The sequence below is a fragment of the Temnothorax longispinosus genome, chromosome 5 (genome assembly GCF_030848805.1).
Source record: "Temnothorax longispinosus isolate EJ_2023e chromosome 5, Tlon_JGU_v1, whole genome shotgun sequence".
Classification (NCBI taxonomy): domain Eukaryota; kingdom Metazoa; phylum Arthropoda; class Insecta; order Hymenoptera; family Formicidae; genus Temnothorax; species Temnothorax longispinosus.
In genome coordinates this window covers 13,885,936-13,912,539 of record NC_092362.1, presented here as the reverse complement: position 1 = coordinate 13,912,539, position 26,604 = coordinate 13,885,936, and the positions used below count along the sequence as shown (strand labels likewise).

The following is a 26,604-nucleotide window of genomic DNA, read 5'->3' as shown; positions in this document are numbered from 1 at the left end:
GAGCGAGAAGCACGCGAGTGCGCCTAATTAATCCTCGCTGCATTTATTAAATTTGCTCGAGCACAATCGATAGTAACGTCGGCGGCATAAAGTGGTCAGTCCCGCGGGGTATTATGATTAAACCACGCGGTAATAGACCGGTCATTACGCCTCATTATCATTAACTACGATAATTATGTGCTCTACCTAACTGTGTGTGTGCGCGTGTGTGTTTCGTGAGAGAGAGTAAATTGTCGGTAAGAGGACCGTACGCGGAAATTAAATGGCCGGGGATCATCACGCGCTGTCACGAACGCCAGATCTACGCCAGACACGTCTCCAAGACACGCCGATACGACGTCGCTGGGGCCCGGGATCTTCATGCGGGATATGCTCCCCATCCGGGAGCGTGCAACGGTCAGGATGCGCTCGCGCAAGCTCATAATAACACGCGTACCGCAGCGTATATAGGGTGTTCTGCATGGATATCCAAGTTTTTATCTAAAAATTTTTTGGGATAATTCCCTTAAAATTTTTGGTTTTAAAATACATCTTCAAGCGTTCATTTAATTAATTGCTATATATTGAATTCTGTTAAGTTAAAGCCTGCTTGAAACAAATATGTAACGAATGAAATCTCACTGGTACATTTTCTATTCCAAGTAATTCATAAAATTCTGTAGATTTTGCAGAAATAATGCTTAAAAAGTCTTTATTGTGCGCTCCTGTTGTTGAATATTTTTGAAATCAAGTATCAAAAATTCCAATGAAGAACATTTAAAATTGGTTAATGAATAGGATATCGTTGTTTTTGTTTCTCAATTTTAAATCGCGAAGTTTCTTACGTTTCGATTGGCTGTAATTGATAATTCGACTTACCAGTTCGTCGACAATTTTTGTTAAGAAAAAGTACAATTCGAATTACTCAAGGAATCTGCGGATAAAAGAAGGAAGTGCCTGGACACCATATATACGTGAGAGTGCATCAATGTGCGGCTGCATGCGACGAGCCGCGTGTGCGTTTGTACGGTCGAGTGTTACGACGTAGCAAGCGCCATGTGCGTGCTGGACGTACGTGTGTATGCGTGGAATGAGGTGGGGTACTGACCGCACATTCCACGAGGGAGGTGACCGCCTCGCCTCTCCCGTCTGCAAGAACCTATATATTACATAGACGTCGGTTTAGCCGACGTCTACCGAGGTGCGGTGCGTGTGCATAGAATTTCTTGCAAAAAATGACTCCGGTCTGCTCTTGTGTGCCGGTTATTAAGAAGTTATGCGTTTTTCTTTTGGTCTGCACGTTGCGTTTTGGTTCCTGCGGTTTCGAGAAAGATCGTCGTCACTCATGGTCAAGGTATCATAAAGTGAAAAAATGTAATAAAAAAAAGTAACGGAAATTATAGTATAAATAATCAGTCATTATAAATACTGATGTCGTAACAAATAATTATTATCAATAATAATAATAAGTGTCTGATGCGAAGAAACACGATATTTCTTGAAAATTCCATTTGTGCTATGGATTAAAATGAACTTAGAGCCGTCTAGTAGCAATTTTAAATAAGTGACTCGCGATAATCAAATCAGTAGGGACGAACAAAATTCGAACGAAAAACGTGCGGAAAGAGGATTGAAGAAGTTGGTTTAGTATATAGAAAGTGGTTTAAGCTAAAACTCCGATTGAGCAAAGAAGGAGAACGACGGGATGGATAACTGAGCGAGAAAAATATTCCGCGTGGATCGAGCTATTGCGGGGAGATTGCTCTTATTGCGACCGACGTCATGTTCACCGATGGGAGGGCCATTAAACGATTACAAAGCGCGAGCGAGCGTGCGGATGACCGCCGTCGTCGCGCCTAAGCGGCCCCTAAGCACTCGGCTGACTCGGCTCGGTGATGCACACGCGTATGTGTACACATAATGCGATATAATACGTATCCGGAGTTACATATACGGGGAATCAACCGTGTTCACCACGTGCGCACACCTTTCCCATTGCCGACTACGGCCGAGCTGCAAAGTGTTCCGAGTTACCGAGGGAAAACCCCATCTCACGCGATCGCGCGTGGACGTATTATTACAGCGGCGGCAGCAGCGGGGTTGGAAATTCTCGGTCCCTGAGGTACGAGATACTTAGTCGTATAATCGAGTTTTTGCGGGGCTTTCTCGCGGCTCGCGATGTTCCTTTTAGCGGGATTAATATCGGAAGATGATTCCCCGGCGCGCGGCACGCCCGATCGCGCAGAAAACGCGTGCGTCTCCAGTGCGTCTCGGTAATAATACCTGACGGGTAATACAGGAAATGCTATCTCTTCCGCTACGACTCTCGATAGGATCGACAGATTAAATCCCGCGAAGTCAATCTAAAATTTAAATGCCGCCTTATCGATTGCTCGCTCACTGAGAAGTTGGTAGCGCGATCGCAAGTAAACACGGAATTAATTCTGAAAATGTTCACTCACACACAACGTTTTCATCTCGCTATAATTTTTAACTCAAGATATCAGCACATTATGTAGTATCTTTGTATCGATCCTCTTACAAGTATACAAAGATATTTCCAAGATCGTAACATTCTCGCTTAAGAAGGCTGGTAATCATCTTGTAAAATAGATACTGTATATATGCATAGAGAAAAGAAATGTTTCGCGCCGAGATAAATAATCGACGTAAGGCAATATCGGCGCGATGCACGATGCAATTTAGCAGAGAGTGAGCTCTCGTTCTCCGTAGATATGATAGAAGTTGCGTATTAGGTGCGATTACTTGTATCGCGGGGCTTATTAAATTAAGCGAGAGAATATTCGATCGATCTAGGAAACCAAAGGCGCACAGAAGAAGATTAAAGCCGGCGCTCTCTAATCGATAATTCGATCGGGCCGGTCCGATCGCCGATCTTCGCGCTCCATTACGCGCGCGGAACCGATGTGGGCGATGGTGTACCGTGTACCCAGGCACATGCACTGGTGGTAGAGCAGTATTCGAGCACGTGGTAGACGTACGTGCCGTGGTAAGGCGAGAGAGCGAACCAGAGAGAACTAGAGTCCACCCACATTCTAACCTACATACGTATCCCGTGTACCGTAATCAAAGGTAAGATACGCCGCCCTGGGACGTTTATCGCCGTGGCTATATACACGCGGACGCGCAAGAACGTGTACTTGACTTTTCCCTTTCGCTCGTTTGCTTTATCCTTGAGATACGTAGAAGAAACGTGGCGTTTATCTTCCGACTGTCAAGAGAGGGGGGGGGGTAAAATAGAAAAGAGAACACGCTTGGGAATACAACGTATACGTTTCTCGACTCCTTTTTTTTTCGTTCGGCGCTTATGGCACAACGCGTGAAAGGTGTGAAAGCGATGATGTGTAAAATCAATGCGACTTATGCGTTCATAATGTACCATTGTAGAATCAAGATATGTAAAACAAAGTTTATAGACAATAGAAGAATATCATGGAATAGAGAACCTAGAATCTATAAGGTTGAGAATTAAATCGTCAGAAAATATTTAAAACTAAGAGTCTATAAAAGCAATAGTCTAGGTCTAGGAAGATCGTGCAAAATCAATTAATTTAAAAAAAGTGAAACGCAAACATAAAAAAGCAGAAGCAGCTGCACGTGTGAAACAAATTTATAGAGATATTTACAGCGGACAAAGTGGTTTGGGTAATCGAGAACCGCCGGTTTTAACATATGCGGTAGAATGAGGAAAAAGAACGCGCGCATTCCCGGCGCGACAAGATTCGGGTTAAGATAGAGAGGAGAAGAGGAAAGAAGAAAGAGAGAGAAAAATCCCGACTACAGACGTTCGCCCACACAGTAATGCTTGCCTAGCGGAACATTTGTAAATTGTGACGCAGATCCGAGGAAAGAAAACGAGAAAACGACCAGATAAAAGAACTGCCACTGGTTAGCGCGGCTATACGCAACGATTTTAACGACTGCGACCTCGATACACGCGCCGTATTTCTGTACCATAACACTGCCGCGCGAGTATCTGAAGAAGTTGGTGCAAGGCGGTCATGCTTCGATGATCAACACAATAAATACATATATACAAAGTAAATTAATTAAAAGGAATAAGACAAAATATAAAAAAAACGATACAATGAGACATTGATGATATTACCAATCATCATCATAAAGTAAAACCTGTCGAGATCGATGCGCTTAAAAATTATTTTAAAAGCTAGGCTAAAGCAAAATGGGAAAAGACGTCAGTATAACAAAAATAATATTGAACATAACAAAGAAAAACCGCGACGCTTTATGACAATAAAAAAAAAACATTTATAAAGTTTATATACTTTACTCTTTGAATATGCAAATATTCTCTTTCTACTTATAAATAAAAAAATTATGATTTATACCAAATAATAAAGTAAATGTAAGACGTTACATTAGACAATTTAACTGCTTCGATAAATACATATAATATATAAAATAATTATTTTCTTGTTATGTATTATACCATATATTGAGAATTTTCCTATTATTTTACACAAAATGTCTTTTCTGCATACTCGAGTCTATGCTTAGCTGCTCGCGTGATTTTATGCTACTTCGTTTGACTTTTATACGCGTTCGTCTTCGAGATAAACAATAATTTCCGTCGGTCAGTCGGGTGTATAATCGTGCCAGGTCCGAGGAGGAACGTGTGGAGTTATTCCTCGTGGATCGACGATAATAATTGGTAACGGTATAATACGAGGTGGGCAGGATGAAGAAAAATGAGGGTTCGTTAGGGAGACGGTTTTCTTCGAAACGATGGAAAGAGAGTCCTTCATCCTACGGATACTAACCAATCTGGAGTAACACATATTACTCCAACATAAAAAATATAAGACATGATTTATTATCTGATAATAATATATATATATTTTTTATATTTTGTCAGAGAAAGAAAAATATTCTTTTAGAAACGCGTTTCATCGAATTCCGATAGCATTCTGAACGAGAAATAGATTGTACAGATACGAAATGTAAGGAAATGTAAACAATTCTCTTCCTTCCTTTTTATGAAATTCGAGATGAGAGACGTAGTTGTATAGATATCGTCAAACTTGGGGGCTTTCTCGGATCTTGAGAATCAATTTAGCACCTCGAAACACACGTTAAAGTTTGCGGAAAGGCAATAAGACGAGCTAATGACTAAAAAAAACCGCGAAGAATAACGACACGCGGTTATTATACCTCATTAGCGTTGTTGAACATTATTATCTGACGGCGCGGCGCGTTAATCCCGAAAAAGCAACGGAGCCAGTTTCAGAGAAGAAAGTTCCTGCGAGTGGGAATAATACGCGCTTACTCCGGTTACACCTGCAGTGCGCCTACTTTCGACAACGTTCGAGTGTTGCTCCTCTCTCGTTCGCAGATTTATCCCACCTGCGACTTCACCTTTCACGACGAACGCGTGAGAGGAAAGATAAAAAGAGAAGAGGACGTAAAGAAAAAGAGATAGAGGTAGAGGAAGAAAGACGACGCGAGAAGAATCAAACACAGTTGACTCCGCGGCGAGGCGTAATAAACTTTCTCTCCCCGAGGAGAATCTCGTCTCTCGTCTCTCGTCTCCATTGTTGGCCAATTGAAATAAACGACGCGACGAGGACGAGTATACGACGCCGATGTAACGAGGCACCGTGGCTTCCTGGTGCCTCGGCTTAACGAACACGGTAAACGGTAGGAATGCGGACAAGGCGGCAAGCGGCAACCGACAAGCCGCGCTCCAGTGCGGTGCGGAACCGTACGACCGCCGCGCCGCGCCGTAAACTCGCGGATTATCCGTTAAAGCCAGCCGCGTGTTAGAATCGCGTTAAACCCGGCAATTCGCGGTATAATAAATTGTCCGACGCTTTACTTGTCGTCAATCCTTCGTGGATTCATGTCGATCCTCGACCCACACGAGACATGATGCTTGGTGATTAACCGTACACATATTTTCCGTAAATGGTAAAATTTGTATATCACCAATGTTAAACTTAGCGACAATGATGGTGGAACAAGCTGCACTTTACTATAATAGTTTCTTTTACATCACGCGGAAGAAACACATGTAAGAATTATAATTCGTGCGCTTCTCGGAGAGCGAGATTGCAAAACAATCACAGAGATAATGAGTCGATTATCAAGAGTCATCTAATCAGAAAACAATGATGTATATTATTATTTTTATAAACAATCCGAGTTGACAAAAAGGGACAAAGGAAAACTTTACAAGAAATAAACTTAATTGAATCGATAAATGTGAGATCCAAACGTTATATACTTCACTTTATACAACCTCGATTCAAAGAAAAGATAATGATAAGTGAATCTTTGGATTATTTTTAATTCTGAGACGACTTTTTGAAGCTATAATCTATGATATCATCTATTCACGAATAATGCCACTGTGTATGCGTGTGTGTGTTTTGATGTCAGTTGTAATGCTATCTTTTTATCTTTGACTAATCCAGTCGCTATGACGAATCAATGTCGTATTCAAGATATCTAAGTGATGATTTTTAAAGGATCCATTTTTAAATTCCAAACTTTCCTTTTCTACTTTTATTATATCTATTATATATTTCACTTTTATCCTTCCAGTAATGTTATTTTATCAAAAGGTAAAAAATCTAATATGTAATAATCTCCATTTCAATAATTTCCAGAAAATTTTTTATATCAAATTCTCAATATTTAACGGTAAATTTGACTTTTTTCGCGATAACCACTTTCGACATAACTGACTAACGATTGTTGCGATTGCGTTGGCACAGATGATAGAACGGGCAACTATAAAAACCAAACAACTATAGACTGCCCATCTTACTTTCCACGGATGCAGTTAGATTAACTGGGCTACAGTTCTGACGACGGGAGCCTTGAGAAGGTCGCTCTATCCTGGTTCGTCGGCCACATTGCTGGAATGGTCGGCTAATAGGCCGATTCTAACGTGCGCACGATGCCCGGAGGTTTCTTCAAGATTCTCGACCACAAAAGCGCCTCCGGGAAAGAATGGGGGATCGACGAGGGAGGGGGACGGGTTTGAGGCTCGAGAGGATAGAAAATGTTGAACCTCTCGTCGGCGGTAATTACCGAGACCGAGAGCGCGGCTAACGATGGGCAAGCTTGTCGGCGAGCGCGTCCGGGTAGCGCGCACTCTGGTATTCGAGTACCGCGCCCACGAAAAGTAACGACGAAAAAGCCTGAGATTACGAGCCGCGACGACTGATCATAGATCTCTCGCGGCGCGGCGGGATAGCTCTCCTCTTTATGTACGAAGGAGCGCCGCGCGATCCGCGGAACTCGACCGATCGTTTGCGGCAAAACGTCGTAATAGAATTTTCAGGCAGTCTCCTGACGGCGCGCGCGGCGTGACGGCGTGACTCGTGCGACGCTACCGGGTCAAACGATCACCTCCCTATCTCGCCGAGCCTTTGATCTTAGCCCGGTGAATCCGCCTCTGCTTTGCAATTATCCTACGAGAACACGATGTCGGTTTACGAAACGCTTAATTTTGTTGTGCATAATTTAACGTGGCCTCAAACAACGATTCGGTGAATGAGATGATGCTCGTTAATGCGTGTATAGAAATGCAGTTTGGAAAATAGAAGAATTTGAGGAATCTTTTGTAGATTTTCTAGAGTAGAGTATACTGGAAATTTCCTATATTCTAGTTTTTTTTTACAAAAACATTGTTTTAAATGTCATTTCATTCAAGTTCTCAAAAGAGACCTATTGTGTCTTGTCACGTAACTTCTGAAAGTCCTGAATTCCAAAGGTACCAAAACGTGCCCTTGCATCAATATCGCAATAACGAGAGATAAAGTAAAAAAAAATCCTGCCATCATTCATGAAACATCACGCTACATCGGTCTCGCTCGATTAGTCACGGATTTAGCAGAACAATGGCTCGAGGAAGAGGAAGCTCGCGTTACGGGTTTCACGGTAGTCGGCTCTCGACCGACCGGCCGCGGCGGAGTCGATAGCGTTCGTTAAGAGGGATCGACGATCCACCGGATGTTATTCCAAGCAGGAAAGCAAGAATCGCTTCGATTAGACGATCGCAGAAAAAGCGACGAGGTCGAATCTACCCTTCTTTTTCTTTTAATAGTTTTTGATTCTGCGAAAGTCTGTATAATTTCACATTCTTCGCTCAGAAATGTAGGTAAAGTTCGAAATATAAAATTAAATGTCTAATTGCTATTCTGTCGAAGGATTTGGAGGATAATATCGATACGTTGGAAAAGTAATCATCGGACAAACTCAATATTTATGATTATTATCACGTGATGCTGTGTGATCTATAAGTCGATTGATTACTAAAAAGTATCTCAGAAGCATCGATAGATCCGAATGACCCGATTCGCGGATGCATGATAGACGCCACCGTAGGATCCCATTAAGAAGGTTAATAAGGCAGTCAGTCTTGGATAAACCACAAGCATCGCTCCTCGTTTCTTCTGCTGTGCACAATTACACTTTTATTGTGGACTCCTCGATCCACGCTTGATTGGTTCGAGCTGACTTTTTTCGGGCGCTCCTATCGACACGGCGCGACGAATCGCTATACATAGTAGTTCTCGGTGATCATGACACACCCATGCCGACAAAAGTTTCAATTCACGTAAAACAATCCTATTAGTTCGTGTAGGACACTCCAATTAACTAACGTAAATTTTTTCTCGACGCAAATAATCACGGTGACGCGATGTTCTAATCAAAATTCTGAACTTTCAGAATGAAAAGAGTAAAGATGTTTAAAACATAGTGACATGGAAAACCATTCGTACTTTTTATTTCATTACTCATTTAAATTGTGCCCCGGCTAATGTTGCAAATACCTACTATTACTTTCACACAATAACAAAAATACCTATTTATAATATAATTAGTAATACGAAGTTGAACCACAATTTTGTCAAGTAAAATGTTGAAAGTTGATTTTCGGAGTTCTAAAATGCCGGTCGTGCTGATAATTGATTTTTGTGAAAAATAATCTTGTAAAATTTTCAGGTACTTTTTCTATAATTTTACACTAGACAACTTCCTTCTAGCATCGAAAGGGTCAAAGAGAATCCTTCTCTCGGAGCAAATCTCTCAGACGTTCCATCTTCCAAACATATGTTGTGTCAGCACGTAAGGCGCCTCGATACGTGACAGAATGCGAATTCTTGATTCTTGATTCTCAAGAGAACCAAGTCGCCACTCGGAAATTGAAATTTCGCAGGTTCGACTGTCGAAAGGAACATCGCGGTAGAAATGAAAGTACCTTCACGCTTGCTGTATCATAGGGCCGTTCATTAACGGTGATGCCGTAACAAAAACAGCTACAGCTCGGGTCGGATTCGCGTAAACGTTCTCTCTCTTTCTCACATCGTGCATACGGAATTCGACACGGTCGACGGGCGGGCGATTGCCACGTACGCGGGGCGCTATGCAAGAACATAATCTCGGTGATGGCAATATGTGCACCTTAGTTTATCGCGCGAGTAACGGTAGGGCGCAACCTCTGCGTCACGCATTCTGGGAATACGTGAGGTACGCGTCGTAGCATCGGTATGCGCACAATGGTATCAATATCGCTATATACTGCGACGTAAACATGCAATCTGATCACAACAAGTGATCACAATATGGATGGTCAATATTAATGACGTTCAAAATATAGAATTTAATCAAAGTATAAAAAAATTAAAGAACGCGTGTCTCCTCTTTTACGTAATGTTCAACTTAAAAAACATAAACAAGTATTTCTAAAGAAAATCGTTATTGCAATTATTATTATAAAATAACGAAACTTGAGGAGATTCAAGTTTTATTAGTCTTCATATATAGATCCGTAAACCTGTCCGCCTACCGAATAAATGTCGCTTTTATCTATCTGCCGTTAAAACGGCAGATAACAGCGGAATTAATTGCGAGAATTGCGGAACGGTGTTCATTCCACGTGTACTTATTCGTCACGAGCAAAATTATATGACGTGTAGCCATCGTTTGTCCGAGACTTGTTAAGTTCCTAACTGTACTTATTACATCGCGCGCAGATTATGAAACCGGCGCCACTCCGTTGTCCGCAATGTGAGAAAACGAGGTACCGTGACTGTCGCTAATTGGTTAATTAATGTGCGTCAAGTGGCGAGCGTCAGACTCCGGTTTCTAAATCCGTGGAATGTCGTCGCGCGCCTATAAAAAAAAACACGAAGACCAATTTTTAAAAAAATAATTATCTAAAAAAAGCTATACAATTCAAGAATTCATAGCTCAAAAATAACCTCAGAATCTGATTAACGTCTGCAAGAGTTTAACATTAAAAAATTCACGGAGACACGGAAGGTTCTGAAGATTTCTCTTAATATTTTTCAACTTACATATACATCCAGAACTTTTAACGCATACAAGATTAATGAGGAAATAATAGTATGATAATGCTTAAGATTTTAACGTAAAAATCATGTGACCGTACGCTTGCTCGACAGAAGTTCTTGACGATGAACAGCAAGACCGGTCTCGGCCTCTCGGCAAAAGTTACGCTCTACAAAATCTGCATCCGCCGCCGCGCCGTTCGATGTTCTTACGCGACTAATGCACAAACGAACGACGGTCGTTAGACCTGCTAGGCAACATCGCGAGGAGAGCTACGCGCATTATCCAACGACTTGCAACGTGTATTTATCCTCGGGTTCAGGCCTCCGGAATCGTGTCTCTGGATCGACTGGCTAAAACTGCTGATTATGACCGCGAGAGATTCACGTGGCGGCGTGGCGCATATAACGAGGCGCGATTTCAGGTTCCGAAAGAAACGTCGGCTGGCCGACTCGCGATTTCGTCAGTTCGCCAGTTCGCCAGTTCGCTCTCTCTTTCTGTCCCGGCTCCTGACAATCGCGTTTCCACGTGCGCGCGAGGAGGCATGTGCCGATGCCGGCGTGAGTGCACGTACGTAGGAAGAGATACGGCGGCGTCTCTCGGGCGGGCAGGTAGGTAGGCAGGTAGTGACCTTGACCCAGCCAATCAGGCATCCCCGAGGCTGACCTAACTGCTGGCACACATTCTTCGGATCTATACCGCTCCGTTCCCTCCTAACAACCTGCCGCGACCGACCTTCAATACTGACTCGACCTCCGACCCGATAGTCACGACGATGACGGAACGACCACGACCGAATAAAACCGCGATGATTTCTAAGCGTTTATCGCAATCTTGCACGAAGATGTACGTCTGTAATTTGCGTGTAGAAAGCAAATGACGCGCGATGGCTGGGAAGAACTGCAGAAAAATTTTCGTTCCACGAAGAGATAATATTATAATGTAGGTAGTTGATGTATATGTGTGTGTACGTTGTGATTATCCCTTGTGTGAAACTATATATATCCTTTGAGAGAGAAATAATATACTGTCCAAAACTATTTTCTAAGCGTTTACTTACTCGTATATATGTATTATAAACTTCATTTGTGAAATTTATGTATGTGAAAATTAATGAGATTAAAAAGATTTTTGTTCCAACTTCGCATACGTTTGATTATTTAAACATCTATGATGTGCATTTTATCCATATAGTAAAATAAATACGATTTACATAGAATTTAAGAAAATATTGTTTTCCCTAGAGATAAGTGAATCTTATATAAATTTAACAACATATAAACTCAGACTCTGAGATCTAAATTTTACTCTTATCTAATATACCGGAATATAATTTCTCTATTAACTACGATGAATCTCCGATCATGTTACGCCGATGCTTCATCCGTAAACTTGATCTCGCCTATTCATCGTACGAGGCTTCGTCACGCGCGGCGAATGTTCGAAATCTGAGGGGGAGAAGGAATGGTCTCTCGGTCAAGTAGAACGAATCTTCAGTAATTCGATCTGTCCTACCAGAACCCTTTTCTTATCGCCCTACGGTATATTAAGCCCGCTTCGATATATCTCAAGCACGGTGCCACCTCGAATTCATCAAAGCCGCGTTATTAAGGAGGAAGTCGGCCTGTCCCCCGGTGAATGGGACCGTAATGTCCTCTGCATAAGAGCAGAAAGACGGTGCCGTAATCACGGACTTGAAGAGGAACGATCAAGCGCGGTCGCCATTAAGAAGAGATTACGTGCCACGAAGTAATCCTTTACCCGCGGACGATCCTTCTCCAGATCGAGGATCTACTGCCGTTCATTCAGATGTAATCCCCCCGCACATTAGATTTACATTCTAATGTAAAAAGAAAAAGGACACGAAACTCCGCTATATTAACCTAAGGCAAGGATTTCTGCATCTCTGAGGGAACATTGATATACTCGTATTATATAGACTTAATGTACAATCTTTATATATAATGAAGAATATTTTACGTTAACACCTTATTTTTAATAAAAATTAGATATCAAATAAAATGTTATAAAAATATATAAACAAAAATGTATTTTTTAAATAAATAAAATATCTATAATTATAAATACTGTTTATAAAATAAAATATTACATTTTTCCCGTAGAGTTATATGCCACAGAAATTATTGTGAGGAAAAATAAGTCTGACTGTTATGATCTTCATACACACATTAATATTTTCCTTATTTAAGATTTTTCCTACGAATCGCCTAAAGAGATAACCTATAATTACTCGTTTTAAAACCTGTTGCACGATTCAATTATTTTAATTCGCCAATGAATTAAATTGCACTTACGGACGATGCAAGCCAGTTCGTATCAGTAAGAGAACGCTTACCTGAAACAGAATGAATAATGATAAGTTAATTCACTGCAACGATAATACTGGATACTTGAATTTACTTCAAGCAACATGTACACATACACATTCCTATTTAAAACAAAAATTTTGTAAGTTTACGGAATTTCTGGGAACGAGAAATTTAAGAAATTTAAGTTCTTATACTATATTTCAGAATGTTTAAACTTTACCATCACTTTTTTTAGGTTTGACATTAATATTTGTTAAATAATTCTGAAGCTTTCCTTTAATTATGCATATCTTGCACTTCACATTTATATTGTTCCGAAAGATAACACCAGTGCAGTTTTCACGCACGCTACACTCAAGGAATTTGCAAATTTCTCTCGTCTGGGACTGAAAATACTTATAGTCCGTCGTCGATGGTTTTGCCATTTCGAGGATAAACGCTCGAGGTATTCTTTGATTTACGCTGTTTGATTTGGCTATGGTACCGAAGGGAAAACACGTAAAGATGTGTATGTGTGTGTGTTTTTCCAGGCTTCACGATCGGCCGACCAAAAACAAATCTCTATGTTTGCGCACGTGAGAAGACGTGACCAGCGCTAATCGCCCATAATATCTGCCGTCAGCATTATGGTGTTGTTGAATTCTCGTCTCTCCCATAACTACCCACGTCGAGCTTATCGATCCGTCTAGACGAGTGGTCGTAAAATTTAAGGAATTCTGAAATTCCATGTATCTACAATATAAATCGCAGAATGTTATCTTCGGCAGTTTAAAACTTAATGACAGACCGACCTAAAACTAGTTTGAATTAGACTTCAATTTTCTAAAATTATCATCTTAAATAAAATATGTTACGTATACGATGTTTGGCATTCGTATATATTTTTTATAATCTAAAATCTCTTTCTTATAATCTCGTAGTATAACGAGACGCCAGTACCTGCAGTAATTACGTCTCGTAGTATTACGAGACGTCGGTACCAAACGCAAAAAAACCGAGGATTGTTAAAGATAAAGGAATCTGAGCAATGAAGAATTCGAAACAGGAAACGAGCTTGTGCACATTCATCGATGAACCTGAGAGAAAAAAAAGAGCGTACGGGCAGATGCACGCGCATCGAAGAGTCTGAGATGCTCCATCGTTTCCTGGCCGAACGGATCGCGTGCCACGGGACTTGGTCAGCATTGAGAAATGCAGACGGGATTCGCACAACGAGAGTGGCAAAAGGAAAAAGTAAACACTGGCGATGCCGAAGAGAGATGCTTCAAGGGAAACCCTTCGGGAAGAACGAGCCACGGACGCTGGAATTAGGAGATAGAATGAAGGGGGGAAAAGAGTAGTTATATAGTCGGACTGTATACCCTTTCGTTAGTACGGGTCGAAGAAAAATAAAAAATCCTGAAAACTTCACGTAATAAACTCGCTCAAAAATTCGTCTTCGAGAAGGTGAGACAAAAGTCGAAAAGCGATTGTGCACAATAAAAAACTGAATATAAAACAATTATCTCTATTTTACATAAATCTGTAAATATAATTATCTTACAATTAATGCAAAAAATTCCAGTTTTTTAAATCTTATTAAGTTAAATTCGATTCGCAGTAAAGAATTTAAAAGTCACTCTTTTTTTTCTTCTTTTGGCACAAAATACGTCCATTTGCAATACAATCTTCATAGAAATTAAGTCGACTTATATATTATTATTGCAATCGTATCATTTTATAAAAAGTAAAAAGTTGTATTTCCAGCGATTCGAGAAATCACAAAGCAGTCACGACAGATTTGTTATTAATAAATAAAACTTAGACGTACTCCCTAAATAAACGACAGAAGTCTTCCAAGGAATCGAATTCTTTTGTTACGAGGGATGTTTCAAACAGCGCATCTGTCGGCACACCTGCCGGGCTCGAAACTGCAACCTTGCCTACGGCAAGTCCGAACAAAAATCCATCGAACAGTCACGCCGAAATACTTAGGAAACATCGTAATCAGAAAACGTTGAAATATTTTTATATACTTACAACACCGTAAATATCAATTATCATAAAGCGATAAAGCCAATTGTCATAAGTTATAATAAAGACAAATTATTTACAGTGCGGAATATTGATAAACTTGTATATTAGTATAACTTGTATTATGTTATAATTTATAAAGTTGTATAAAATTATATATGTAATTAAAATTATTGTATAATATTAAATTAAATTCCCATCAACTAATCACTTTTCTTTGTTATATCATGACATTTTCATAAAGATATTTCTTTATATTCTTATCTATGAATACTTAAAAGTACACATCATAAACTCGAAGAATTAAAAATACTAATTATCGCAACCTAATACGAAACGTTCAAAATAAATGTTATCCTCGTCTTATCAGTTCATGCGATAACGATATCCTGCACATTTGAATGCTCCGAGTATTACTACAGAGACCACCACAGATACCATAAATTACAACACGACTATGGTGTGTCGATGAAATATGTCGACAACGCACAGGAAACGATCGATTTATCTCTGCATGCGAGATATATTTTCATTGCGCGTAATGTGGAGCAGGGTAATCCTCAGAGTCATTAATCACGTGCGGATTCCTACGGATTATACTGAATTTCTTTTGCCAAGTCACAAAGTACGCGTGTATACACGCATGTTTTTAAAGAAAAATCTTTCGAGAGGAAAGCTCGACTTTTTTCACTTATCGAACGCCTCGCGAGAATTCCTCGCGCGACGACAAGAAGCGGTGCTGCAATAACGCACGTAGAGAATCGATAGAAAATCGTAGTTGCAAAGCGGATCGTCTGTGAGGTGAAGTGGATATTTATGATGCGCAATTACGGCGCATTTTAATAAAACTTCGTTACTGATCCCGTTTACGACGGGACGGTTCCGGGGGCTAGCCAGGCGCGGAAAGAAGAGGAAGAGGAAAAAGAAGAGAATGAAAAAGAAGCAACCGCGGTCGTTTCATGCGAAATGGCGATTCCGCTCGACCGGAATCACCCTTAATTTGCGCATCGGTCGAACTGGAGAAAGAGAGCAAAGGAGACAGAAAGAGATAGAGAGTAAGGAATGGATGGATAGAAAGAGAGAAAGGAGAAGGGGAGGGAGAAAGAGACGCACTCGCGTTGGTACCGTAGACAAATGCACCTGCATTCCGTCCTACTGCATCTCGTCCAATTATCCGCCGCGCTCTCGCAACGACCGAGATAAAATTCGCGAGAGAGGGAAAGAGAGATAAAGAAAGAGAGGCAGTCGGGAATACTACAGCGAAATTATTTTACTCGATCATGCAATATTTATATCGCGAGTGAAGACCGTGAAGAAGAAGTAGGAATCGAGGGCCCAGAGAAAGGGCAGGACACGAAGCGCGATGAGTGAGATGCTCTCCGTTAATCATTAGAAGAACTAACGCAGTGAGTATTCAATCGAAACCAGTCGACGAGTGACGGGCGCGATAAATTATCGAACAAAAATCACAAGATCGGGGAAAGTCGTCAGAGCGAACGGTCGCCGGATTGCGGTTTTTTTTGCGCGGGTGCATAGAGAGCACATTAATTTCTCGTTTTCTCGACCGTTCTCGTCGCATTAAACATAAAGATAGAAAAGACAGAGCGAGAAAAAAAATTTGGAACGTCACGCAATCCCCGCGTCGAGAACCGCGCGATTCGACGATTATTCATGATATGTCCATCGATTTGTCAACGGCGACAAGACTGTCAACTGTGTAATCGTAAAGCTGCAGATGAAAGATAATGGAAGCGAGAGAGAGACCTATCGATGCATCGTTCGATCGATTAATTAATGCACAAAAATACGACTATGTATATTTATACGGTATTTATTAATGTGAGATATTTGAAGGTGAAGAGATCTTGTTGGAGATTATAGATGAAGAAAAAATAGCGAAGCGCTGTATCAAAAATGATCGTCGTACCTCTTCTTTCCTCATATTTCACAACGATAGACTATTATACTCTCCGTTCTGTTGTGCTTCATCGTTCAACGCTAAAAAAAGCTTTACAATGATAATAATTTTCGATTTTAACCTTTCCATTCCTACGAAAGAATTACGTGATTAAGCTTCAGGCGATATCATTGAAGTATTATTCTTTAATGTATTCATTACGTAACGATTGAAATATCCCAGTCTATACCAATACCAATTCTATTTAATGTTGCGTCCACGACGTTAAGCGCGGCTCTCGCTTGCGTTAATGTTGTTAAAATGTAATTTCGATAAATAAAATACAATAGAAAAATATCATGAAGCGATATAAAGTAAAACATATAAAATAAAATTTTAGAAATTGTTTTCCATTCCACGAGCACGTAACGGACCAGTCACAATTTATTCATTCTTGAGCTAGAATTCATTCTTGATTTCCGGTACATGTCGAGCCGTTGAACCTACGAGTTCAGGACCGATACCGGAAGAGAGAAAGAGAGAAAGAACCTAGATAAGTAACAAGAGATATTTAAATACGCGCTTAGAGTAGAACTCGCGCGCGTAATACCCACATATCCCCGAGAGCGTCTCGTTACGACTGCGTCGCGAAGAACCGCCTGTTCGTTCCTGTTCCGAACCAGTCCGACAGCAGTCCACTGCGCGTATGTTGCGTACCGATCGTTCCCGCCGCCGCGCGCGCGCGGGGAACGAACTCTTGCGCGCGATGACGAGCGTGCGAGCGAGGGAGCGAGTCTCCTCTCCTCTCCTCTCGAAGCTTGCGAGACCAGTTCGTTGAGATCGAAGCGAGACACGAGAAGAAGCAGTAGCAAAAGAAAGAAAGGAAGAGGAAAAGAGAGAGAAAGAGAGATAGAGGGGGGGAGGAAGGGAGAAGAAGATGGGGGACGAACTATAGCGACTGAAAAATCCCGTACATAATTATTCGCAGTGAAGGCCGTCCTGTGCGTTACGCGACGCGTGCGTGTGCGTATGTCCGTATGTGTACGAGCTAAATGCATGCCTGTGGACACACGCGCCTCCTCCGCCTTGTGACGAGAGCAAGACGGAGAACGAGCGAGAAGAGGGTAAGGAAATGAAAGACGGGGAAAGAGAGAGAGAGAGACAGAGAGGGAGAGGACGAGGAGGAAAGACGCAGAGGGAAGACACCGGCGAGGACTCGTTCCCGATATACTGGTCTTTGCGAAATGCCGCGGGATTCCAGAGTCCTGCGATCTCGATTTTCGCTAGTCGATTCGCCGCGAGCAAAATCAGGCGTATCGTTAACGTATCTCGGAGTTAAATCCGCTCGCACGCAAGTCGACGCGATTTAGCGCACGACGGTCTCTAAGCTGACCGTCTTGCGAATCAACTCGCAGCGTGACGTAGAATGATAACGGCTTAAATATAGTGCTCGCGATAGCTTATACGAGAGCGCGGTCGAAAGCAACGTTAGTGAGAGAGTTCGATTACTTCGGAGATTGAAAGCGCTATATAATTTCGATAAACTTAATTTACGACGACACAAATACAAGTTGAATATCCAAATCTGAGCTCAATGAAATTGCACGGAAATCAATTTTTAAATCGCTTATCCACGAAGAATTGATTAATGGTCTCTGAAGCGCCACTTTTAGAATGTCATATGCAACTGCAACAAGAAAATCGCGAGCCACGCAAGCGCGAACAAAGCCATGGTAATTCGAGAACTGATCCCATCTGACTGTGCAACTATGTGACTGGGCAAGAGAAGTATCGCATGATTCACCGATTCATCGTACCGCATGAGTAGGAGCGATTTGAAAAGTTCAATGAGCAGGCGAATGCCAATATGTTACGTTTAATTGCGATATAACGTGCGCAATCACAGGTATTGATGCAGAATAAACATGTTATATGTTTTGTATAATTAGCGTACACGTTACGACGTAATTAAATAATTCAATCATTAGGTTAATTAAGCTTATAAATTTACAAGTGTTTATAAATAATATATTATTCCTTATGAAAAGTAATGGCACTTAACGAAGCATATAATATCGAGATATCATGTATTTAGAATTAAAAAATTAATTTTCATTTTTTACTATTTTGCCCATTACGGCGAGAGATTTCAAAAGTTTCTTCGAGTCTGTGTGTGTGTGTGTGCGCGATAACCCTATAATATCGGCAGACATCCCGATTTGACGAGTCTTTAAAGAAAACGAGACGAGGGGGACCTGCGTCGTCTCTTCATCGCTCCCTCAGGTCGTTACAGTTCAGTCACGGATGGCAAGATCGGCAATGGGTGTAGGTCGTGGGACCAGGTGAGGAGGTTCGACGACAGTGGAAGGCCCGACAAGAGCCAAGGTTACCGAGCCGAGGTTTCTCCACATATGCGCAAACTTGTATACATATGCATGCACACACCGCACACACATATCCGCAACTGCACCGCCTGCGCCTCGGCTTTTGCCAACGTGGATCGACGTGTCTGTGTGTGCGTTGCGTTGTTCGCCCAGCTATACCCCGCTATACACAGAAGAGTCCGGTGCACTCGACCAAAGGAGAGGCACGGTCATTCAGAGAACCGGCGGGCAGGACAGGCGAAGAAAAAGTCTTTATATCCTGAATGGCGCGAGGACGGATATAGCGCGAGAAAACTGGAAATAGACGGAGGGAGCGAGAGAGCGAGAACGAGAGACATTGTGAAGTGCAGGGCGGCAGAAGGGATTTATCGCGATCTGATGTCGAGGATAGGACGTGTAGTACTGGCTCGTCCTGTTCGACAATCCTGGAGAGGGCAGAGAGAGAGAGAGAGAGAGAGAGAGAGGGGGGGGGGTGAGTGGCGTCTTCGAGTTCCGAGTCAACTCGCTCGCGATAGGGGCAGGAACGTATATTCCGCGTGCGATCGCAATAGACGACGCGAAGGATAATTTGTAGCGTTGTAATTGCGATTCATCGATCTTTCAGCGATCTCCGCGGCGGGCGGTGAGGACCGGAAAGCACGCGGGTTTCATAAAGAGTCCACAATCGTAAGCTATTCGCACGTCACAGCTAGTTACGTCGAGAGCTCGCGCCTCTCTCTTTCTCTCCGGCCTTACTCGTTCTTCTCCGTTCTCCCTCGTAGCCCATGTTGTTGTACCCATAAATCCTCCGCTATAGGGCGCGTAGGTAGATCATGTGTGCATGTTGTCTCTATGAGGCAATCGACCGCGGCGGTGTACTCTCACGGAGCGCTCTCGGCGTGCTCGCGCGAGAGATCGATGACGGATCGATTTACATATAGGCACCTAGGACGGGTATTCAGCATCTGATAAGGTCGAGTAAGTGGACTTGCGAAATATATCGCTTCGCGCGGTAAAAATTCAATCGCGTTTCCATTCGGCGACTGCTACCGGGCAGAAGCGTGATTAAACATTCACGTACGATCGATTCCATTAAGTCGCGCTGCTATGAGAAACATATTAGCCCTTTAGGAATTCGCTACGATCACTTGGCTAGTTGCGTGAGGTGGCAAATTAGTTGTATCGCCATATCGTACAAATCAGATCAACAAAAAGAAATTAGGAATATCTTCTCGCATTCTTTCACAAGGAAATATCCTACATATACTTCCTTTCATAAAGATGAAACTTTATACGCACGCATACATGGAAAGAACCTACTCTCGTATAGCCTGGATCCATAAAATATCGTGGTATGTCGTAGGTAGAGCGATCTCAATCAATAATCTATCAACGTCGCGCGCGAGTGAAATATACAACGGAAGTCGCGCCTCATATCGCGTAACGTACGTGTAATTGAGTAATAAATGATAATTTAGATACGCACGCATGTTCTATCTTGAATATATTTCAATATTCAATTTCTCGATAGGCCGGATTTGTCTTTGTCCGCGATCTACGAGCACTTTCCGGTCTGCCACAATGGGAAACTCGGCTGTCGAGAAACGCCTTGCTATGCCACCCTGAACGCCTCTTGGTCGTCGTTGATCGGTCGTCGATCGACTCCATGCTTGACGCATCGCGTGCATGCGTGGGTGACAAAGACGAAAAGGAAAGGAATAGAATCAGCATCGTGCACATATAGCTCCTGAATCCCAAGATACGTAAGTTTATAAACGCATGGTTTAAGAACAACGGATACAAATTCATCTTTGTCTATCTATCTGTAAACTGTAAATAATTTCTATGTATAAATAAACTTATTTTAAGACTTAATATTTCCAAATTTTTAATTTTTTCTATAATTAAGTCGGCTCTGTTTATAACAACATAAAAAACTAATAACTGAAGTCGTAGTTTTTTTCATCAAAAATTTGACATGTTTTATTAAAATATCTTAATACGTTTTTGTGTGGTTTTCTTCATAAAATCTCTGTCTTTTGGGGTTATTAAAACTTCCACTGAAGGTCAATTCTATCAACATTGAATGGGAGGGTTTATGGGGGGTTTATTAACTATTGATCATAATGTCTAGTGATCCGTGCCGCAATCGCGCGTGCGTGTCGCGTTGTGTCGCACACCTGCACAACCGTCGGACAGCTGGGCGGGATGGGATCACATAGCATATAACGGTGTTGCAGACTTGAAGAAACGAGAAAGGAGAGAGAGAAAGAGAGACACGGCTGAGAATGCGTAAGGACCAGTGCAATACGATGGATAGAGGAATAGAGACGTTTCTGCAAGTGCAGCGATCTTTATAACCTGCATTCGTATGTTCCATTTAGCCACGTAATTATCTAACTCTCAGTCTTATCAGTCTGTGTTAGATAGACTCTTGATAAATGTTTTAGTACTATAATTATATAGCAGTACATAAATTAATAAATTTTAATTCAAATAATAGTATAATGTACTTTAAATTATTGTGAGAAATAAATCGTCATTATAATATACTCATCAATAAAAATGCAAACTGTGTACAAATCTTGCACGTGCTGCAGAATGCATAATTATCGTATATTATGTTACATTCTCGGAATATCGATTTCAGAATATCTCAACTAAAAACTTCCCATTATAATAATCCACATCAACAAGATTCACGCTACAAGACTCACAATAAATTTCTAAGAATTTTCCTTTTTGTTCGGTTTTTTGCATGCAGAAATATTCCTGAAGAACATGAATGACACTCTGCATGTATTTTGAGAAACAATTACACATCGTTAACGTAGTCAGATAAATCGAAAAAGAATACAATGAGAATTCTGCCCTTCCCCTCCCTGCGTGTAACACTGGATATAAATTACTGCATCGCGTGTCCTTACTACGCGTATAATCCTACTCTCTCCCCGCATCTCGTTTCGCTCGCGACCGTCCGTCTGTCTGTCATTCACCCTTTGTTACTTATTTTGCACCGCGAGGCATTTAACGCACCGGAAGTGGAAGGTCTTTATTCATGAGTCAAGATATTCTCTTCGTGACGAAGCTGGCGCATTAGTCACGCTTCCACGAGAAGTAGCAGGAACACGAAATAATTCGTGTTTAATATTAAACGATGTAATAGCGGTTCGATAGCATCGACAACGATACGTTCCTGTATAGAATTATTCATCTTTCAGCTGATTTGTTACTTTTATCTCCATTCTCACTTTACATCTGCGTAAAGAAACAATATGTACAAATATATGTACAGTTCGGCTACTTCAAATAAAATTTTTATTTATCGCAATAAATAATTTCGCAAGAATTTATAATGTGTAAACTATAATAGATATAAAAGCTTTTGAATTTATTGCATATTATCATAAATATTTTGATTTATTCATTTGTAAAAAATATTTATCTATTATTTCGTTTATTGATCAAAGGAATTAATTATAAAAGCAATTATAATGAGTAATATAACATAACCTATTACAGCGCGAGATGATAAAAATACTAATTATGCGCGCACGCAATGCGTGTTTCAGGGTGCATCAAGTATCGCGAACGCAGGCGTGTAGACGGAAGAAGAAAAGAAAAGAAAGAAGGTAAGGAAACGCACGCGCTACTGTCAGAAGCGCAACAGGTGTATGTCTTTTACTGTGTGGGGGTGTATGTCGGTTGTGTGGGAAGGGGTGGTTCCGCGAGTGCGGGAGCGTGAACGACGCGAAGTGCGTGTGAGCGGAAAGGTCACGCATCCGGAAAATCAGGAATAAATATAATTACATTTCTCGCAAAAGACGCAAGGGGAGAAAATAGCTAGAAAAAGTTCTACGTTTATAATGGTCCGCTAGAGTACCAAGAAAAAAAGAAGACAGTACGTGTTGAATATGAAGAAGCTCAATCTTGAAGATAATTGATGCAAATTATGCTTTTCAAGTTTATATATGAAGTGCTACGAAATTGATGGAAATTGATAAGTATATCAAGCAATAATTGTAAAATAAACAAGGAATATTAAATGTTGTCTATTTGTGAAAATTATCTTGTAATATAAAGAATTGAGTTCTATTGAAGACTCGTTTACATTACGAAGTTTCAATGATCGCGCATAAAGCAACTTTTTGCTTGAACATTAATATCTACGGATGTTGCGTGGATATCCTTGAATCTCGCAAGGAGAGGAATGCAATGTCGTAAAAGTTTGATATTTCGCAGCGATATTAATTGAAACCAGCGTCTATTCGGATTTTTGTAGCAACGAAAACAGAATAATTTGATACGTATATGTCGCGAAACCTATGCAAGGGAATGACCAGTAAAAATATGTTGCCGCTTAAAACCAGCAGGTGTAATAAACGATCGTAACTTATTATTGAAATATATGATTCCTGTTATGATAATATCATCTCGTGCGCCCCATTTACATGCACGTTCTTATAAAAAATTTACAACCAAATGGTTCCTCAATGGATCAATTTAAGAAACCAGACTCTAGGAATAAAAGTAATATAGATACACAAAATTCATACAACCAAGTACAAAGATCCGGTTTTTCAATTAAAGTCATATTTTTATGTTAAATATTATCAGTGTATGACTGTCATAAAAATTTCCAATAAAAATTTTAATTATGTAATAAAGAAGATCTCAGTTTGCAACAAGAATCAATGCTACTACTTCGTAACTCATTAGAAAATAATATTTGCAAATTAAGTACGGATCTTTTTTTCGCGCAAAGCAAACCCGTGATATACACGACCCGACCGATGTATGCATAAAATTCGCGGCATGTAACCGTGCGTTATGTAAATAGCACGCAGCGAAATACGTTTTACATGTAAACGTAGGTGTATCAAGATTTCCGTGGAGTCTCGCGTTACCGCGACACGCCACGTCGCGAAAAAAGAGAGAGAAAGAGGGGAAGAGGGTGTTAGCAATTCCAGGGTTTTTTGCGGATTATTACGTCCGTAATGTGAGAGCCCTTGAGACTCGCAATACTCGCCGTCGCTCCGGAAATTAACGCGACTCCCTCGAAAATATCTCAAGCCGGACTTCCTCTCGCGATTTCGAGAATTGCTGAGATCGTGCTTTAACTCGCGTGCCCCGAAACATATGACGAGATAAATGATTAAATAAATCGCAAAGATAACATGCACTTGCTTGGGTACAAGATGATAAATGATAAATGATACGTGCAGAGAAAAAGTAAATTATTAGCGGAGACTAAAATAACATGTATATAGGATAATTTTCTAAAAGTAAAAGGAAAGATTCTTCATTCTTTTAAGTAAATTATACTACGTAACATCTCATTTATATAATCAATTATATCAATAAAATGTGCATTTGTTGAAATTTATAGAAATTTTGGGTCAATAAAGTATCTAGCTTTTGAAGTTTTGCGATTACAAAATATACATAATAAGTTATTTTATAACTTGAATAATATATTATTTATTATAACAGCATTTTTTTCAATAATTAATAAATTTTATCTTCATATTTCTTTAATCAAAATATATCACTTGGATAATTTCTTTTTTCTTAGGTCGTTGAATATATTGTCAAGACGCTTACCTACTATTGGTTTAACTAACTGATTGGAAATAAATAATTACAAATACTTTTGAAAGTTTCACTAAAATCCTAAGATCACACCAGTTTTTTCAGGAACCGTTTCTCTTCAGGTCGAATGTCGATATCAAAATAGAACTACCGTTGGCACGAAGCTCGTACGTACGATCGTAAAGGTGGGCAGCCGCGAGAGAGCCGCACATAACGAGAGGCATAAGTGCAAAAGCCCGTCCTGCCATAATCGGTACAGGCGAGTTATACGGCCTGGTTGCCTGTATCTGGAGCGGAAACCGCAGAAAAACGCCACTGAGATCGCGCGCGCACGTATAATCTCATTTCTTCTTGTTCGAAACATTTTGTAAAAGAAAAAAAAAGATTCTTCATCTGTACTGTAATGCTTCATACAAATATCGTCTTCCGCGTATACGTTTCAATTATGGGATTATGTTAATTCAGTTCAGTTAGAACGCTACAAGCTAAAATAAATAAAATTTATTTCCGGACATCGCGCTTACGCTATACTTTCGCAAGAATGCGAAAATGCTAGTTCGGTATACAACAAGCTATAGATATGTGAGTATGTGTGTGTATATATATATAATATATATTCGAACATTTCACGTTATTTAAAATTATAAGAAATATAATCATTAATATGTAAAAAACTGTTTCATATCTTAATGATAATACGTTATTTCCTTCGTATCGTAAGATTTCAGAAGGTCGATCGATGACCATTTGCCTCCCCGATGATCGGGAACCAAACAGTTCGAGGTTCGACCGATCGACGATGACGAAATAATTGATCGTCCGCTCACGTTGGTAATAGGGTACATGAGGGCAAGCAAGCGGCGACTAATTAACGAGAGAAGAGCGTGCACGGACTCCTTTCGGCCGGCAAGAAAACGCGGACAAGCATATATATAATATCTACTTGCCGTCCGGTCAGTCGTTCGGCGTCGTGACCTGGGCGCGAAATTTCCGACTCACCGGCGCGCGGCGCGGTCACCGAAGAAACGAAATCCGCGAAAAATCGCCGATCGGCGGGCGCCCTAAGCTAACGGTACTCTCTGACGCGAGCCTCCAAATATTTCTTCGGCCGAGAATCCTCTTGTTGGCTCGTTACCGGTACGCGAGCTCTTTCGCTCGCTGTCTTTTGACGTAACTCGTGCGCGTGCACGATACCGATCTCAAGGTAATTTCTTTAAAATACGACTATCGAATCGTAAACGGAAAATATCTAAACATGCGTGATGCGTATTTCACAATGTTTTGGATACGATAGTCATGATAATGAGGACAGTCGATGATTTGTAAATCATGTGTGTTTTTGTGCGAGACATTAATTTGCTAAATAAAAGACAAAAGAATTTACCAGCAGTTTTATCACTAATAAATCGTCCCTCTCATGATTCATTCCCTTCTTACTATTCCACCCGAAAATCACCAATAACGCTACATGATTCGAATCGTAACTCAGACCCGAAACAACGGTACTCCGAGCGTCTCTAAAACTTCGTTGGCGTATTTGCAAATGAAGAAAAAGTATGCCCACGATCGAGGACACCGGGAGCGAAAGGGTTAAACACCGGGAAGGTAGGTACGAGACACGTATACATATACGTACATCGAGCAAACAGAAACTCGAGCGGAAAGGATCGTCGACTGAGACTCGTCGTGTCACGTCGCGACCGCAAATCTTTCCCATTTTTTTTTTCATTTACAGGTGAGTTCGTGCGCGTCTTACTGGACGTGTGCTCGCTCGCTCGTGAACAACAAAGTTTCGATCGATCGACGCACGTCCTTTCCACGCGATCTCGCGTAGAAATCGATAAATGTCGCGTGCGCACATCGATCACGTATATCTAACCGGAGCGCTCGACTCTTTTGGAGTTAAGAAATCGCTGCGATTTCCTCGATACCAGCTCTCGAGACCCAACGGTCGCTCTTCTCTCTCTTTTTTTCGTTCCCGTCGCCGCGGCCGTTTCTCATAACGGATTAGAGAGTCGTAGTTCGGATACTTTTGAGTCAACAGGAGAGTTATCACCTTTATTTCAAAATTCGTTGGTCAAAT

General features: G+C 41.0%; 1 protein-coding gene and 1 long non-coding RNA gene across 7 annotated transcripts in view; one reads left to right on the top strand and one right to left on the bottom strand.

The window, feature by feature from the left end:
- Positions 1-26,604, bottom strand: part of LOC139812823 (rho GTPase-activating protein 20) — a 187,330-nt gene that overhangs the window by 45,413 nt on the left and 115,313 nt on the right. The gene's annotated exons all lie outside the window — the stretch shown is intronic.
- Positions 10-25,823, top strand: LOC139812824 (uncharacterized). Of its 3 annotated transcripts, XR_011731944.1 has the most exons (4): positions 10-396; positions 20,461-20,692; positions 22,502-22,561; positions 25,243-25,823. It is a non-coding gene; the product is annotated as an uncharacterized lncRNA (long non-coding RNA). The 3 variants fall into 3 exon arrangements; XR_011731942.1 differs by lacking the exon at positions 25,243-25,823 and having other exon boundaries at positions 12-396; positions 22,502-22,970; XR_011731943.1 differs by lacking the exons at positions 10-396; positions 20,461-20,692 and adding an exon at positions 21,075-21,317.